The sequence below is a fragment of the Acinonyx jubatus genome, chromosome E4 (assembly GCF_027475565.1).
Source record: "Acinonyx jubatus isolate Ajub_Pintada_27869175 chromosome E4, VMU_Ajub_asm_v1.0, whole genome shotgun sequence".
Taxonomy (NCBI): domain Eukaryota; kingdom Metazoa; phylum Chordata; class Mammalia; order Carnivora; family Felidae; genus Acinonyx; species Acinonyx jubatus.
Genome location: NC_069395.1, coordinates 37,797,720 through 37,816,963, shown reverse-complemented (window position 1 = coordinate 37,816,963; position 19,244 = coordinate 37,797,720). Strand labels below are relative to the sequence as shown.

The 19,244-nt window shown below is 40.4% G+C and overlaps 1 long non-coding RNA gene across 8 annotated transcripts in view; it reads left to right on the top strand.

Annotated features, from left to right (window-relative positions):
- Window positions 1–1,732: 1,732 nt before the first annotated feature.
- The window catches only part of LOC128312999 (uncharacterized), a 110,690-nt gene continuing 93,178 nt past the window's right edge, over window positions 1,733–19,244 (top strand). For all 8 annotated transcript variants that reach the window (XR_008293070.1, XR_008293067.1, XR_008293068.1 and 5 more), the window contains exons 1-2: window positions 1,733–1,868; window positions 10,592–10,691. This is a non-coding gene — a long non-coding RNA (uncharacterized LOC128312999). The remainder of the gene's footprint in view (window positions 1,869–10,591; window positions 10,692–19,244) is intronic.

Here is a 19,244-nt window from a genome sequence, read left to right as displayed (position 1 = left end):
CTGCCCATGGTTTTCTCCATCTCCTGCTGAGGCTGCGGTGAAAGCACACACAAGGTGTTTGGTCACAGGCTCCAGAAAACCTGGCAAAACAGAAAGAGAGCAGTGGACAGGGACTCCAGCAGGATGACACAGAGGACAGGAGCAGGGGACACACAGAGAAGAGCTTTGTGGTGGCTGGAGACTGGGTGCCAGGGAAGAGGGGTCAGCTCAGAGAGCGAGCAGCAGGGAGGAAGGTGCTTCTGCTAGACCTGGCGCGTGAACTCTGAAGATGTGGGTGTGAGTAGGGACTCACCAAGGACCAGCAGTGATTGTCAGGAGATAACAGCGACAGCAGCTCACCCACTTGCCTCTATCTCCAGGACACAGGCACCATCGTTTTGCTCCAAACTTTGAGAAGCTGCCGTCTCTAATTTGTTTTGGGCACAACGTTTCGTTCTCGTAGGAAATTTTCTGTTGCTTTCTAGGGAGGGGATCGTGGGAGGAGAAACGAGGTATTTCTTCTGCACTGGGCGTGCCAGGCGAGGACGCTTTGATTAAGCGGGATGGGCTGTTTAGTTTCAGGAGAGGACTCAGAGTCAAGGGTAGGCCTGGTAGGGCTGGGACTAGAGTGCGGTGAGTGAGGTGCTTTGGGGGCAACCCTCAAGGGGGCACTCGCCCTCAGGGTCCTGCAAGGGCAGGATGAGCACCTGAGCGGGAGTGCCTCCTCACTGCCTTAGCCTTGGGGCCTGGCCTTCTCTGGGGATCTCCTGGCATGCAGCGGGTTACTCATTCAGAGGCGCTGGGCTTGCGTTATGAAGGGAAAGTGGTTCTGGGGGACTCAACATACAAAATAAGACGCATTTCACGCCTTACCTTTACCACCAAAAACATGGACTTGGGGGTCCAAGCGACCTGGGAGTGGTTTCCAGCTTGCCATTCTTCAGCTGTGAAACATACTGACTCTTGCCCTGCCTCCACTTCCTTCCTCCTCAATGTCAGAATGGGGACAATAGCCCCTACCTCGGAGAGGAGGTATGAGGATTGAAGGAGGGGGCCAAGGAGGATAATGAAAATACCTGCCACATGGGAAACCTCAGCATAGCAAACCTCCCTGGGAGGCTGTGATAGTGTTGAATGACCAAGTGCTGTACAGGGTTCTTGTCCCAGAAGCTTCCACGGCAACAGTAGCGTCGGAGGACGGTTTGGAGATCGGTCCACCAATTTCACACCCAGAGGTAAATAACATGTTACAGGCCACGTGACCAACAAAGGTTTGGACGCAGTCGAAAACAGTGATAAATGGGCCAACCTGGCCCAACTGATGGATTATTAAATAAACACTCAAACCACAGCTTTTCTCTGCCAGCAGGCATAGAAGACTATGAGGAGGGATTGTAAGTGAAGGGGTTGGCAGTCGAGGGCCATGGAAAACTCCCTGACCTTTGGGTCAAGATCAGATTCTGACTAATCAAGGAGGACTTCCAGGAGGAGGTTCTGGGGCTTCCAGCAGCTTTAACGAGGCTCAGTTGCACTCCTTTTTTTTCATCACCATCTCAACAGCCAACACTTCTCAGTGCAAAGGGCTAGAAGATGGGCTCTGACCCCACGGTTGGGTGAGTGGAGTCATCGCCCCAGATCTTTCACGATCCGACGCCTGGTCCCTTTAAGGCATCGAAACTCAGTGAACGTTCTACGGGAGCCTCGCGGCCTCCGCGAGGCGCGCTGACGTCACCCTTCGGGGAAACGGCTGACGTCACCGCGTCCTCGGCGAGTGGGGGCGGGGCCGTGACTCACCCGGGCCGCGCCCCCCGCCCGCGGCGGAGCGCACGTGAGCGCGCGCCGCGCCGGTTTCTAAGTTTAGCTCGGCGGTTTCGGTGGGGTCGGGCGAGGTAAAAGCGGCCGAGGGAAGTAGGTGGGCTGGGGGGGCGGCTCTCTCCGTCCCTGCTCGCCCCGCCGGAGGGCCTCCTGGAAGCCGAGGGTCCGGCCGGAGGGTGGAGCGCGGGCGCCCCCGCGGCGCAGCGCTCCGAGGGTCTCCCGCGTGCAAGTCCGGCCCCGCGCTCGCCCAGCCTCCGAGCAGGCGCTCAGTGAACGAGCCCCCGTTTCCGTCTGTTCGGCGACTCGGGACTTCCCGGAGAGTCCAGGGTTCTGGAAAGTTCTCCCAGGGTGCGGTGTGGGCTGAGGTCCGAACAGGCGCGGGGCCCGAGCCGTCGGGGCCCAGTTCTCAGTGGCCATGTGGCGCCATCGCTCAGCGTTTCCGAACTCGGGGGGCCCCCCCCGGGCATGGCCGGTGTCACCATCAGCGCTTGTTGGGGGGGGGCTTCCCGGGACACCCCCTTCCGAATTCGGCTTGGCGGTGGGAGGGACTGTGCCCTACGTGGTGTGAGGGGCTGTGGCCATTCTAGGGTCAGCCCAGCCACAGGGGCCTGAAGGTCACCGGATGAGGAGCCAGAGCTGATGCCACAAAACCGCAGGCTCCCGTCCAGAGGAGCCGGGGGGCATGAGCCAGGGGCGTACCAAGGTGACCTTCAGGAAACATTAAATCCTCGTTTTAAAGAAAGTAGCCCCAGACACCTTGGGAAACCGACACTCCCCCCGTTCTCGTGGGGGGGAGGGAAAAGTCGTGGAAAGATGCTCTGTCAGCGTAAAGTGAACTGCGATTTTGACTTTGGAGAGCGGTGGGCCACGTCACAGTGACCTGCATTCCGTTGTTGGTGTGGCATCCTCGGGTTTCACAGGGTTTGTCTCCGTAGGCAGCTTCTAAAACAATGTTCATGAAGCTTTTGCCCTTGTTAGATGGAGTGTCAGATACTACAGAAGTGTTAAATATAATGGCCAACTGAGAAAGTCATGTGATAAATGGAACGTTTTCTAACGGGTGGGCCGTTAAAAATTCATTATTTCAAGTTTTCGAAGGCCATTACCTTGAGTTTTTCGTATGTTCTTGTCTTAGAAATTGTGGAATCAAGGTAACTTTGTTGATGATGACCTGAATGAATGACAGAAACCCCTAACTCCAAACGTATAAAGGTGGAGATGTTCAGATATACGTATGGAAACTGCAAGTGTTGAGGGCTTTATTCCCCTTCCGTGTCCATCCTAACACAGCTGAAAAAGGGCGGACAGTGTGGGATCTAACAGATCCATCCAGAAGTAGGCTTACTGTTTCGTATTGTTCATATAGCCGCAGAAGACTCTTTTTCCTACTATTGTACAGTTGCTACAACATTTTCCTTAATGTAATGCCTGTTTGGGGAGGGACTTAAGGGGAGCAGGTGTGAATGATGAAGAATCACGTTCTCAAACTGAGCTAATTTCCCTTTGTGTAGGCTATTGTTCTGTGTATATGTAATGTGTAGGGACCTTAACATAAAAGTTCTCACATTCAGAAATTAAGATTTTCAGTCCGGAAATTGAGTTTTTGCTTTTAAAAAGACTTACCCTTGGAACAGGCCACCTGCATCCTGTAGGCGGCCTATTCGCATTTCTGTAAAGTCTTCCCTGCCCCCAAGATGTACCTGCTCTCTTTGAGCTACTACATCTGTTACTTATTGTTCGCTATATTGTGATTGTTTGCTTAAGCGTTTGTTTCTCCCACTAGACTAAGCTCTTGGGTCTACAGGCTGGTGCCTTTGTATCTTTGGCATCTAGAGCACTGTTAACGTATTTTCGGAGTATTTTGTTTCATTGAATAAATGTGGGTTTCCCAAAGGAGAGTGTACATTTTGCGAAGGGAGTTGTTTTGTTTTTTGCTTTTTGTTTTTTTTTTTTAATAGTTGAGGGGATTGAGCTGCAAACATATATAGTTGCTGTAGGAACACAGTTTCCTTCTTTTCTAAGCCCACCCTAACTCAACCCCCCCCCCCCACTCCCACCACTCCCATCACCCATGAGAAAGGAGCCAAAGAAAATAAAACAAACCCTAAATTATATTGGGATCTAAGTGATGGGTGTACCTTTAGATTGGGGATTGTAGAACTTTGTCCTGCTCTCGGGCCATAACTGTAATCCACACACTTGACATTAGTTAGGTCCTTGTCACAGGGGAATTGACTAGTCTTCATTTAAAAAAAAAAAATTTAGGAATTTCAGAATCTCTCTTCTTCTGTGGATAGTTAAGACTGGTTGCTAAATGGGAGTGTCTTACATTGAAATAGATTTATTTCTGTGCAGTGATAACTTCATGCCTACCCTGACAGATCATGACCTGGGCCGAAGTCTGCCACTTAACCAGCTGAGCCACCCAGGCTCCCCAGAAGGGCTACATTTTAATATCCATTGTTTAATTAAGTCAAGAAAGAGTAATGTGTATGTGGAAGATTTTTAACAAGGTTTTAATTAGGGTTTTAGAAAGTGGTTCAGCTAAATTTTCCCACACAAGGAGTTACACAAGTGTGATGAAAGGCAGAAAGTAACTTTCATGAAAACAGAAGAAAGAAAGCTAGAAGAAAAGACCAAGGGACACTTTGCTATTGGCTACATTCAGTTTTGACAATTCCTACTTCTTTTCACACCACCCTCCTCACCATTTTTAGGCACTGTTTGACCTGGATTTTTTTTCTCAAAAGAGAGCTTTCTATAATAATAATCGTAATCATAATCATAATAATAGAAATAACTTCCATTTGTTGAGCACTATGTGCCCTGTGCTCGATGCTTTATGGAATTATTTCAGTTAATCTGTGTGTGTGTGTGTGTGTGTGTGTGTGTGTAATCTCGGAGATTTATTGTAAAGAATTGGCTCACATGAGTACAAAGGTTGGCAAGTCCAAAGATCTGCAGGGTGACTTGGCAAGATGGAAACCCAGCAGAGCCAGTGATAATGGTTCCATTCCAGGTCAAAGGCAGGAAAAAGCTGATGTTCCAACACCTTCAGGAAGGAAGAATTCCCTCTTACTGGGGAGAGGGTCAGCCTTTTTGTTTTTCTCAGGCCTTCAACTGACTGTATGAGGCCCACCAATGTTATGGAGGGCAACTACTTTACTTAGTCTACCAATGTAAATATTAATCTCATCCAAAAACACTCTCGCAGAAGCACCCAGAATAATGTTGACCAAACATCTGACCACCCTGTGGCCCAATTTAATAAATTTGTTAACCATCATCCAGATCTATTTGATTTCCAAAGCTCATGCTCTTAATATGTCACAATGTCTTCCTCCTACTCTAAGATTCACAAAGTAGCTTTAACCCTGGGCCTGCCTTCCCCTCCTCATCTGGAAGGAATGTCTGTCACAGTTCATTCCACTCACAGGTGATGAACTCACCTAATTAGGGCAGGTGTTTAAATGCCAGTAACCAAGCTCAGGATCCCCTTCCCCAATAGCACATACAACATACAAGAAAGCCATTCCAGCTTTCTAATTATATTCCAAGCTTTCTGATTTTGTATTCACTTAACACTTTGAACTGATTCCCTCCACACAAGCACATCCTACCTGATTCCTTGTTCAGTTCCCTTCATGTCCTCTTTGAAGGGCACCAAGCCAGTGAGCCCATGACCTTCCCTTCTCTCTACTGACCAAACTTGCTATTGCTTACTCTTGACTCATTCCTGCTATCATTGTCACTGCCATCTTAATTTTTTTTTTTTTTTTTTTACCTAGTTGGCGCTATTCTGTTACATCCTAGGGCACCTTCTATAGATATCATAGATGTCCTAATAACCACTTCATTCTTCATTTTTTCACGAACAGCCTCAGAGCATTTGTTCTTAGCAAATTAGTTGTCCTTTAAAATCCAGAACGTGGCCATTCTCAGCGAAGTAATACTTTGAATTTTTATTCGTTTTTTTTTTTTGTTACATATTATTAAAGTTAAAAACATTAGAGAACACTAGAGATGGACAAAATCAGATTTTATTGATAGTCAAAAGATATGGTTGAGGCTGTCTAGCTTTTAAAACCAAAAATGTTGGGGCGCCTGGGTGGCTCAGTCGGTTAAGCGTTTGACTTCACCCGGGTCACGATCTTGCGGTCCGTGAGTTCGAGCCCCGCGTCGGGCTCTGGGCTGATGGCTCAGAGCCTGCAGCCTGCTTCCGATTCTGTGTCTCCCTCTTTCCTTGCCCTTCCACCATTCATGCTCTGTCTCTCTCTGTCTCAAAAATAAATAAACGTTAAAAAAAATTTTTTTTTTAAAATAAAACCAAAATGTTGAGATGGTATTGGGAGAGGACAGTTGTTAACAGATGTTACAGATACTAAGTTATCACTGAAGATATTTTTCATTCTTCTAGAAGTTAATTTACCAAGTACAACTCACATAAAGGGCATTTTTATTACAGCCGCAAATTAAAAGACACTTGCCTTCCATATTAGGAAAAAATCAAGTGCATATTTTTTGGTTAATAAATGACATCTGCCACAATTATATGCATTGAATCAAAATGAAAAACTTCTGTTACACAGTACGTTTATTCCAGGGTTTGCAGGGCTGGGAATTACGTTAGTCCTCTTAATTTAAACTGACTTGGATTATCTGATAGAATAAAAACAGAGTATTAAAGTAGGGATCCTAAAAATCTAAGTTGAGAAGTTTGATTTGTAATTTGGTACTGTTTTTACAAGCTACATTCCAAAGATAGGCAAGTGACTTTGGTCTGTAAAACAATTATGAGGCTGGGTCTTTTGTAAATGGTTTCTTGGGTGCATTTTCATCTATTGAAACCTTAATAAAGAGGAGACATCACTTAATTACCCCATCCTGTGTTTTTAATAGTGTTGTTGTTGTCTTTCTAAACCCAGGTTTGTTGAAAACAATCCTGTCTTTGCCTTTGCATTTTTTTAGAAGCTGAGCTACAATTAGTTTTAGGACACAGTAGAATCTATCAAGTAATAAAACTAGCTGGTGATTCTTTGTGCTTAACAAAGAATCTATTAGATGTAGAATTTCTAGCATATTCAGTAAGCATCATTTACGGTGATATTCTGGAGGTTTAAATCATTGAAATTTTTAACAGACTTAGATTATTTTGAGATTTTAAAAATATATATTGTCTTAGTGACATTATGGTTATGATAAAGGTTTCGCCATCCAAATCCTTAAAAAAAAATCTTGTAACGTTTTTCTTATATCCTATTTTAAATGTTGATATTATCATATTGATTAATATCCAATTAGATTATTAGTGTTATAAATAAATACAAAAAATTACTAGATTGGCTTCACTCCTGTAAATAAGATTTGTTTTATACCTAAATTGTAAACTATATTTTAAATTTTATTTTATTTTTAGCTGGGTAGTTAAGGTTTCATGCTTGTTTTTTTAAAATCAGGTTTGCTGAGGTAATTTACATGCAGTAAAATTCATTCTTTTAGGTGTAAAATTCTATGAATTCTGACACACACAGCTATATAAGTATTTCCACAATCAAGAGAGAACATTTCTACCACCCCAGAAAGTTCACTTGTGCCCCTTTTAGTTAATCTCTTATCCTGACAATGAAGTTTTAAATAAAATTAATGAAATAAGACATTTAAAAACATGCCTGATACACTAGCCTTGGACCATTGTTGTAAACTAGATTATAACTTTAGTGGGAAAGCAAATGTAATTGAAACAAACCTCAGTTTTTTAATATATTACTCAAAAGTTATTGGGTAGAAGTGTTAAAACAAAGTGAAAGATTGATTTAAAATTTTTTTTAAATGTTGATTTATTTTTAAGAGAGAGAGACAGAGTGTGAGCAGGGGAGGGGCAGAGAGAGAGGGAGACACAGAATCCGAAGCAGGCTCCAGGCTCTAGGCTCTGAGATGTCAGCACAGAGCCCAATACAGGGCTCAAACCCATGAACTGTGAGATCATGACCTGAGCTGAAGTTGGATGCTCAACCGACTGAGCCACCCAGGCGCCTCTGATTTTATTGTTTTATTCCATCTTCATGATGTATGTTTACCTTTCTTCGCCATATGTCCATCTCAAATATCTTGGTATAACTAAGTCCTTAAAGCATTTTCTTTTGCTAGCTTGTATTTTCGTCTTTTCAGTGAATATTAAAAATAGAATACTCTTCCTGTCCTTCTGAAATAAGTAAGTTAAGGGCAAGGACTATGTCATCTTCATTGTTTATTACCATCTCTTCCATACAGAAGAAGCCTAATATTGTTGAATGAAAGAACTTTTAAGTTGTTTCAAGCTGAGCAGAGAAGGGATTGGAGAATGACTTGGATTTTCTCAAATAAACATTGAGAGTATTGGTAATGGTAGGTTAAATCTTAAAAGTCAGTTAAAAACCTAGGTTTTAGAGTTGGATCTAAATTTCTTTCATCCTTTTTTAAATTTTTTTAAAGAATTTATTTATGTTTACTTAGTTTTGAGAGAGAGAGAGAGACAAACTGTGAGTGGGGGAGGGGCAGAGAGAGAGGGAGACAGAATCCAAAGCAGGGTCCAGGCTCCTAGCTGTCAGCAGAGAGCCTGACAGGGGGCTCGAACCCACGAACTGTGAGATCGTGACCTGAGCCAAAGTCAGATGCTTAACCGACTAAGCCACCCAGGCGCCCCTTTTTAATTTTTTAATGTTTATTTAGTTTTGAGAGACAGAGACAGCATGAGTGGGGGAGGGTCAGAGAGAGAGAGAGAGAGACCCAGAATATGAGGCAGGCTCCAGGCTCTGAGTTGTTAACACAAAACCCGACGCAGGGCTCAAACCCATGAACCGTGAGATCATGACCTGAGCCGAAGTGGGACGCTCAACCGACGGAGCCACCCAGGTGCCCCTCTTTCATCCTTTTTTAAATTGAAGTATAGTTGACATCCAATGTTACATTAGTTTCATCTCTGCAACTCACTAGTGAGTTAACAAGTCTATACACTATCCTATGCTCACCACCATAACTGTAGTTACCATCTGTCACCACATAACGTTATAACAACGTTATTGACTGCATTCCCTATGCTGTACTTTTCATCCCCTTGACTTACTTATTTTATAACTGGAAATGTTTATCTCTTAATTTCCTTCATTTCTTTTGCCTTCCCCCTCCTCAACACCCGCCGCTCTGGCAACCACCTGTTTTTTTCTCTGTATGTAGGAGTCTGTTTCTAGGGTTTTTTTGTTTTTCTGCCTGCTTGCTTGTTCATTTATTTTGATTTTTAGATACCACATACAAGTGCAATCATACGGTATTTGTCTTTCTCTGTCTTATTTCATTTAGCATAATACCCTCTAGTTCTATCTATGTTATCGCAATTGTCAAGATCTCATTCTTTTTTATACCTGAGTAATATTTCTGTGTGTGTGTGCACATGTGTGTGCGTATGTATACATACAACATCTTCTTTATCCATTCATCTATCAGTAAGAATTTAGATTGCTTCCATAACTTGGCTATTATAAATAATGCTGTAATAAACATAGGGATGCACATATCTTTTCAACTTAGTAGTTTCATTTTCTTTGGGTAAATATCTAGTATAATTACTGAATTTTATGGTATTTCTGTTTTTATTTTTTTGAGGAATCTTCATACTGTTTTCCATAGTGGTTGAAACAATTTACATTCTCACCAGTAGTGCATGAGGGTTCCCTTTTCTCCACATCCTTGCCAACACTTGTTATTTCTTGTCCTTTTGATATTAGCTATTCTGACAGGCATAAGGTGTTGTCTCATTGTGGTTTTGATTTGAATTTCCCTGATTCTTAGTGATGCTGGGCATCTTTTCATGTGGACCTACATTTGAATACCGACCTTATCATTTATTTAGCTGTAAAACTTCAGGCAAATAAATTTCTATGAGCATCCGTTTGCCTACCTATAAGATCACAGTAAAAAAAGTAAAATGCATGTCCTATCAGAGTTGCTATCAGGAGGATTTCAGATTAAAGCACTTGGCGGTGTCTTGCTCATAGCCCAATTCTTTTGAGTTGAAATCTTAAAGAACGTATTTTAAATCCCAGAACACTGCTATCTACGACAGAGGAGAGAATTCGGTTTTAGAACGAAGATGTAGGTGGCTGGATCTGACCTGTGGGCTCAAGAGGAATAATTACTCTCCCAACTTGTGTTTCCGTTAATTACACATTTTGATTTGGTGGATTTTTCTCAGAGAAAAGAAATAAGAGTGGCAATGGTGAACAGAAAGGAAACAAGATGGGGAAATTGACAAGGGGAGAGATACCGACTGAAATAACGATGAATGAAAGAACAGAGCATGGCACCAAAAACAGAGTTAGTAATATTATCCCATATAAGCTAGCTTGGTTCGTGGCATCTGTACTAAAAAAGAGAAAGGAGTAAGGAAGTTACATAAGCAACGGAAAAAATAGCTATCTAAGTATTTTGAAAAAAATACAGTGAGAACCCCAAAGTTTCCTCTTATGCGGTGTTAATTTGTATATATTATATGTTAATGTTCAGAAAACAGTGGTTCAGTTATTTGCTCTGATTTCCTAAAGTTGTTAAATAATTTGATCAATGCAATGGTATTAGAGCAGCTACATTATGAACATTATGAAACAGAATACTACTTTTTTTTATCCCCAAAGAGCACAGAAAAAAAAAAAAAAAGACTTTTCTGTGCTCAAAGTGTCAAGGGTGAGGGTAGAATAAGGACGATTTCAAATAAGCAAGATCTCAAAAAAAAAAAAAAAAACCTTCTCATTTGCCTTTGTCTCAGGAAGCTGAGGGGGTGCTCTGTCAAAATGAGGGAAGAAACCAAGAGGAAGGCGTGAGATGCTGGAACCAGGGATTCCAACTAGTGTCGCAAAGGAATAAAGGTAACTTTCTGAAATATTCCTAATATGGAAGATTGAAATGAAGAATTGAAGGAGTACAGGTGAAAGAAAAAATTAGTTAAGAAATTAGGAGCTAAGAAGTAAGAGGAAGAAGAACACATACTCTGAACCTGTGCAGTTTCAAGAACGGGATAACAAATCTGGCCCTTAAGTCTCCTAGCATCCAAAGCAAAAGGGAAAATATACCCACTTGCAAGTTGCCTAATGTCCTTACGGTAAAAACAAAGTGGTTGTTTCCTGAAAGACCTATTGTGGATCTTATAAAAAGGATCCTTTTCTCTTAATTGTATCCCCACATGTGTTTCATGTGACTGTTTCTTACAGTGTACCTTATGGCCCCAAAGCATTAGTAAGTAAAGGCAATTCTGTAAGGACTAAATAGTGCTCTCCAAGGTAGACCAAGGGCTTGTGATTGGTCAGGATATTATTATTTATTATTTATTTATTTTTATTTTAGAGAGGGAGGGGCAGAGTGAGAGAGAGAGAGAGTCTTAAAGACACTCCGTGCTCAGTGCAGAGCCCAGTGTGGGACTCTATCCCATGACCCTGGGATCATGACAGCCGAAATCAAGAGTCCGATGGTCAACTGACTGAGCCACCTAGGCCCCCCGTGGATATTATTAATTGACATCCCATTAAACTTCATGGGAGGCTAGAAGGAGGTTGGTAGGTTAGTCTGTTATCCTAAACAATTTAGCTCTTTCCCCACACTAGCCCCGTTGAAGCAAAACAAGTTATCTTTGTTTAAAAAACTTTTTTAATGCTTATTTATTTTTGAGAGAGAGACAGAGCCTGAGTGGGGGAGGAGCATAGAGAGAGGGAGACACAGTCTGAAGCAGGCTCCAGGCTCTGAGCTCTCAGCACAGAGCCCAGCATGGGGCTCAAACCCACAAACTACAAGATCATGACTTGAGCCGAAGTCAGATGCTTAACCTTGACTGAGCCACCTAGGCATCCCCAAAACAAGTTCTTCTAACTGCACTTGTCCTCATTAAAAGGCAGTTTTGTGGCATGTTCATTTGGGGTCTTGTGCCCTACCCCAAATGGCTCATCAGAGTATGCTTTCCTGTCTTAATTTCTTTTTTTTTTAAGTTTATTTTTATTATTTTGTGACAGAGAGGGTGAGAGAGATAATCCCAAGCATGCTCCACACAGCACACAGCCTGATGTGGGGCTCGAACCCAGGCACCCTGAGATCATGACCTGAGCCAAAATCAAGGTCAGATGCTTAACCAACTGAGCCACCCAGGGGTCCTTACTTAATTTTTGAGAGAATTTTGATGAATGCAGTTTTTCTCTAATGCATTACATTTCCAATAATGTTTTAGTACCTTTAGGCTGGATTTTCTGGCTCTTCCATTAATCTAGCTCTGAATATAGTCTAGACAGAAAACTTTCTGATTGCCCTGTTCCTTCAACAGGTAGCATTTGGGATACCATGTCCCTCAAGCAGTCTTTCATAAGCACTTATTTCCTATAACCAAGCTTATATTAATAATTAAGATGGTATTTAGTTAGAATCTATAAAGTTTGGACAACTAACTAGAATTTTCAGTTGTGTCACATATTCCCCTAACCACTAATGAGAATTTGCTGTGCCACCTGTACAGTCACCGGTTTTGAAAAATTCAGCCCCTATGCTTTCATCTGATATATTTTCCATGAATAATAATTATTCATGGAAAATCAAGTATAATTTTTATAAATCATTGAGTGTTTGCCATTATTTAACCTATAGTTCACTGGTTATTGAACAAGCATTATAAGTATATTTTTAAAATAGCTTTTGAACTAACCTTTAGGAAGATAAACATTTTTTGCTATTAATCTCTTTTGTGTCTGGCAGAATATGTTTATTTACACAAAAATGACTAAATCTCTCTGATACCCTAAAACTTGAAACCTTAAAAGTTGACGTCTATTTGTGCAGTATTATTATCTGCTCTTCTCTGGGAAGTTTATTATATTTCAAAATAATAAACTACACTCCTGCCACTTACAGGTCAGTTATTACTATGGTAGAATTTCTGTTGTCTCTAAGAGAGTCTAAACATGCTTGAAATTGAAGACTAGAAAATGCTGTGGTAGCTCAGTAGAATCCATGGTGACATTTTTATTCTGACCTGAAGTAGATTACCATGTAGTAACGATTCAGTGAAATAATATTTCTTCCCAAATCAACATTTGTCATTGCTACAAAAACATACCTAACTGTTTCTTTTATTTTTTATGACTGTTGTTAATTTTTGGCTCTTTTTAAAATGAGAAAAATACTTTTCTCAAACTTGATATGATTTATAAACAACGATCTCTGAAATACTGAATGATGTATTTGTATAAATAAAACTGTCATAAATTTAGAAATCAGTTTTGTAAGTGAGAAAATACCACAGATGTCAAAGAGGGGTTTTTTTGTTTGTCAAAAATTTTTTTCCAAATTTAGGCAAATTATTTTGACTTTAGAAAAATCTGTACAACAAGAATTTTCAGGAGTGATGTTAGCAAGATGGCAAAATAGGAAGCCCTGGATCCTGCTTCTCTCACAAACACACCAATTCAGCAACAATTCATGAACAAATTCACATTATGTAAAATCCAGAAACTAATTGAAAGGCTCTTGCACCCTAAGTGAATATGAAATCAGACTCAGCAAAGCCAGTAGGGAGATTCAGGATCCCTTTTCCCAGAGTCCCTGTTCCCAGCACAGTGCTATATAATCAGGAAGAGAACCCCTAATTCCCCGTTTCTCCTACAGATGGAGAGATTGGTGCATTCAGCACCCCAGCATTTCCCAGGGGGCTCCCAGAGGACTGGTTTCTATCTTTTAAGTCTTAGAACTCTAATGGGCTAGTAGAATCTAGCCACCTGAGAGAGAATGGGAACAGCAGCTTGGGCTGATAGATGTTATGGATCTTCCTTCCTTCTAAGCATGGAGTGAACAGATGTCAGTCTTGGAGCCCTGATGGGTCTGGTGCTGTCTAGCCACCTCAGGGAGAAAGGAGACTGCGGTTTGGACTGATAGATGCAACTGTGTCGCCACCCCTGGCTTAGCACAGAGTGAGCAGACGAAACCCATGCTTCCTACTTCTCCCTGTAGAGAGAAAGAGCTGATAGAGTCCCCCAAACCTTTGGCAGGGCTGACAGTGGGAGTCTTCTCTTGTATGAGGTCAGTCCATGCACACAGGTGCAGGTTCCTGTTTTGTCCAATGTACAGACACCGACACAGACAAGGAAAATGAAGAATCAGGCAAAGGTGTTCCAAACAAGGAAGCAATATTAATTTCTAGAAACTGACCCTAATGAAATGGAATTATAGGATTTACCTGACAGAGACTTCAAAATAACTGTCATAGATGCTTACTGAGATCAAGAGAAAAGTGCATGAACAAAGTGGGAATTTCAACAAAGATGTAGAAAATATTAAAAAGTACCAAACAGAAATCATGGAGCTGAAGAACACAATTGGTGAACTGAAAAATTCACTAGAAGGGTTTAACAGCAGACTAAATCAAGCAGAAGAAAGAGTGTGTGAACTCGAGAACAAATCATTGGAAGTAATTCAGTCAAAATAGCAAAATGAAAAAGAATGAAAGAGAGTGAAGAAAAGTTAAGGGATTTATGATTTATGAGGCATCATCAAACAGAGTAATATATGTATAATGAAAGTCCCAGAGGGGAAGAGAGGGAGAAAGGACCAGAAAGCTTATTCAAAGAAATAATGTCTGAACAAACCTGGGGGAGGAAATGACCATCCAGATCCAAGAAGCCCCCAACACACTAACTAAGGTGACCACAAAGAAATCCACACTGAGACACAATCAAATTGTCAAAGGTCAAAGACAAAGAATTTTGAAAGCAACAAGATAAAAGCAGCTTGGTGTGTACAAGAGAACCCCCCATAAGACTATCAGTGAAGTTTTCAACAGCAACCTGCAGACCTGAAGGAAGTGGAATGACATATTCAAAGTGCTGCAAGGAAAAAAAAAAATCCAACCAAGAATACTGTACTCAGCAAAATTATCCATCATAAAAGATGGAGAAATAGACTTTCCCAAACAGATGAAAGCTCAGAGTTCATCACCATTAGACCTGCCTTACAAGACATGCTAAGGAGAATTCTTCATGTTGAAATGAAAGGGTGCTAAATAACAACATAATAGCATAAGAAAACATGAAACTGTGGTAAAGGTAAATACATAGACAAATACAGGATACTGTATTACCGTAATAGTGGGTAAGTCAATTTTAATTCTAGTATAAAAGCTAAAAGAGAAAAGTATTAAAAACAAATATAACTAAAAAATATGTTAAAAGGTATACAATATGAATGCATGTAAATTGTGACAATAATAACATAAAGTGTTGAGGGGAAGTTGAAGTATAGAGTTTTTATACATAACCAAACTTAAGTTTATCAGCTTAAAACAGACTGTTACGGGGGTACCTGGCTGGCTCAGTTGGAAGAGCATGCAATTCTTGATCTTGAGGTCACAAGTTTGAGCCTCACATTAGGTATAGAGATTACTTAAAAATAAAATCTTAAAGAAATAGACTTATAACTATAAAATAGTTTATGTACGCTCCAAGGTTGACACACACACACACACATACACACACACACACACACAATTCCTATAGCAGTTACACAAAAGAAAAAGAAAAAAGAATTAAGGCATACCAATGCAATATGTATTGCCACCTACAAAGGAAAACAGAGGAAAAATAGACAAAAGAAGTAAAAGAGTAATAGAAAACAACTAACAAAAGGCAATAATAAAGTCTTCCCTATCAATGATTAAATGCAGATGGATTGAATTCCCCGTCAAAAGGCATAGAGTGGCTGAATGGATTAAAAAAAAAAAAAGAGTATACTGTTGGGTCTACAAGAAACTCACTTCAGATTTAAGGACACACATAGGCTGAAAGTAGAGAGAAGAAAAAGATATTCCATGTAAATGATAAAAGTGAAGGGGTAGTTATACATATGTTAGAAAAAATAGACTTTAAATTTTAAAAATGTCGTGAGACGAAGGACATCATTAATGATCGAAGGATCAAGCACTAGAAAGAACAGTTATATATGTGCCCAATATCAGAGCACATAAATATATAAAACAAACATTGACAGAAGTGAAGGGAGAAATAAATCACAATACAGTAAAATAGGATTCTTTGATATCCAACTTTCAATAATGGATAGACCATCCAGATAGAAAGTCAATAAGGAAACAGAGGACTTAAACAACACTACTGACCAAATGGACCTAACAGACATATACAGAATATTGCACCCAAAGCAGCATACACCTGCTCATGTGCATGCAGATTCTTCTTCAATGTAGATCACACATTAGGTCACAAAACAAGTCTTAGCAAATGAAGAAGATGAAAATCATATCAAGTATCTTTTCTGACCATAATGGAATGAAACTGGAAGTCAATAGCAGAAGGAAACTGGAAGAAAATTCATGAATATGTACAAATTGAACAACACAGTCTTGAATAACTGCTGGGCCAAGGAAGAAATCAAGAAGGAAATTAGGAATACCTTAGAACAAACAAAATGAAAACACAACATACCAAAACTTACAGGGTCCGGCAAAAGCACTAAAAGGGGAGTTGATAGTGACAAAATTAAAAAAGAAGAAAGATATCAAATAAGCAATCTAACCTTACACTTCAGGGAGCTAGAAAAAGAAGAACAGACTAAGCCCAAAGTTAGCATAAAGAAGGAAATATCAAAGATTTGAGCAGAAGCACAAACCTTAGAAAGTAGAAGATAAGAACAAGATCCATGAAACTAAGAGTTGGTTGTTTGAAAAGATAAACAAAATTGATGAATCAGATTAAGGAAAAAGAGGAATACTCACATAAAATCAGAAATGAAAGAAAGGACATTACAACTGATGCCATCGAAATAAAAAGGATCATAAGAGACTACTATGAACAATTATATACCAAAAAACTGGATAACCTAGAACACATGCATGAATTCATAGAAACAGACAGCCTATCAAACTACATCATGAAGAATGTAGTTTGGGGGCACCTGGGTGGCTCAGTTGGTTAAGTGTCCAACTTGGTTTTGGCTCAGGTCATGATCTCACAGTTCGTGGGTTCGAGCCCCACATTGGGCTCTGCACTGGCAGTGTGGAGCCTGCTTTGGATTCTCTCTCTCTCCCTCTCTTTCTGCCCCTCTTGTGTGCATGCTCTCTTTCTCCCAAAATAAATGAATAAATTTTTTTAAAAATGTAGTTTGAAGAAGTGGACAGTCTGAACAGACTTATAACTAGTATGGGGATTGAATCAGTAATCTAAAACCTCCTAACAAAAGCCCGGGATGAGATGGTTTCACTGATGAAGTCTATAATGTTTAAAGAATTAATTGAGAAGAATTCCTCAAACTCTTCCAAAAATCTTCCTGAAGATTAAGGAATACTTCACTTTATGAAGTCAGCATTACCCTGATACCAAAGCCAGATGAAGATACCACCAGAAAAGGAAACTACATGCCAAGACTCCTAATGAATATAGACAAAATACTGGCAAGCTGAATCCAGCAGCATGGAAAGAAATCCATGTATATACAGAGAATCGGTCTTTGACAAGGGTGCCAAGAATACACAGCAGGGAAAGGATAGTGTCTTTAACAACTGGTGCTGGGAGAACTGGGTATCCATATGCAAAAGAATGAAATTGGACCCTTTTCTTACACCATACACAAAAGTCCACTCAAAATGGGTTACTTAAAAATAAAACCCCAAACCGTAAAACACCTAGAAGAAAAAAGAAGGGAACAGTTTCATCACATTGGCCTTGGCAATGATTGACAGTAAAAGCACTGACATCAAAAACAAAAATAAGTAAGTGGGACTACATGAAATTAAAAGTGTTTGTACAGCAAAGAAAACAATCAACAGAATGAAAAGACAGCCTATGGAATGGGAGAAAATATTTGCAAACCACATATCTGATAAGAGGCTAATCTTCAGAATATATGAAAAGGTTGATTTATATGTCAGCCAGATGCCCAGATATCTGGTAAGACATTATTTCTGGGTGTGTTTGTGAAGGTGTTTCTGGAAGAACTCAGTATTTGAATCAGTAGACTGAGTAAAGAAGATCCACCTTCACCAAAGTGGACAGGCATCATCCAATCCATGGAGGGCCTGAACAGAGTAAAAATGTGGAGGAATAGTGAATCCTCTCTCTTCTTGAGCTGTGACATCTATTTTCTCCTGCCCTTGCACATCAGAGCTCATGGTTCTTGGCCCTTGAGCCTTTAGTCCTTACCATCAGCCCCCCTGGTTCTCAGGTACTTGGACTCATACCAAATTATACCACCGGCTTCACTCATTCTCCAGATTGCAGACGGCAGGTTGTAGGACTTCTTAGCCTCTATAACCATGTGAGCCAATTCCTATAATAAGTTACTCCTTGTATAAATATACATGTAAATGTACTATTGGTACTGTTTCTCTGGGGAATCCTAATACAATATATGAGGAACTCATAAAACTCAATAATAAAAACAAACAAACAACAACCTAATAATCTGATAAGAAAATATGTTAAGGACTGGAATAGACATTTCTCCAAAGAAGACATAAAAATAGCCAATAAGTATGTGAAAAAATGCTCAATGTCACTAATCATTAGAGAACGACAAATGAAACTCACAATGAGGTATCACCTCACACCTTTCAGAATGGCTATTATCACAAAACAAAAGACAAGTGTTGATGAGACTATGGAGAAATTGGAACCTTTGCAGACTTTTGGTGGGAATGTGAAATGGTGCAGTTGCTTTGGAAAACTATGGAGGTTCCTCAAAAAATTCCCAGTAGCAATACCATATGACCCAGCAATCCCACTTCTGAGTATCCAAAAGAATTGAAATCAGGATCTGGAAGAAATATTAGCACCCCTATGTTCATTGAAACACCATTCACAATAGCTCAGATACAGAAAGAGCCAAAACTTGTCTATCAACAGATGAATGGATAAAGAAAATGTATATACATACAAGGGAATACTATTCAGCTTAAAGAAGGTAATTCTGCAATATGTGATAACATGGATGAATCTTGAGAACATTATGCTAAGTGAAATAAGTCAGTTACAGAAATACAAATATTGCATGATTCCACTAATATGATGTATATAAAATTGTCAAGTTCATAGAATCAAAGAGTGGAATGGTGGTTGTCAGGGATTGGCGAGAAGGGGAAATGGGGATTTACTAACCAACAAGCATAAAGTTTGTTAAGCAAGATGAATAAGCTATAGGGATCTGCTGTGTAATATTGTACCTATAGTCAACAATAATGTACATTTAAATTTTTTGTTGAAAGCATAGATCCTACTAGTATTTTGGAATGAGTCAAATAAGCCTCTCTTATTCCTTCTCCTGCAGTCTCTGTTTCATACCCTCGAATGGGCATGGTCTGTTTTTGTCTATGTGCTTGGTGGGCTTGGTGTCCTTAGTGTGTGTGTGTGTGTGTGTGTGTGTGTGTGTGTGTGTGTGTGTATGTG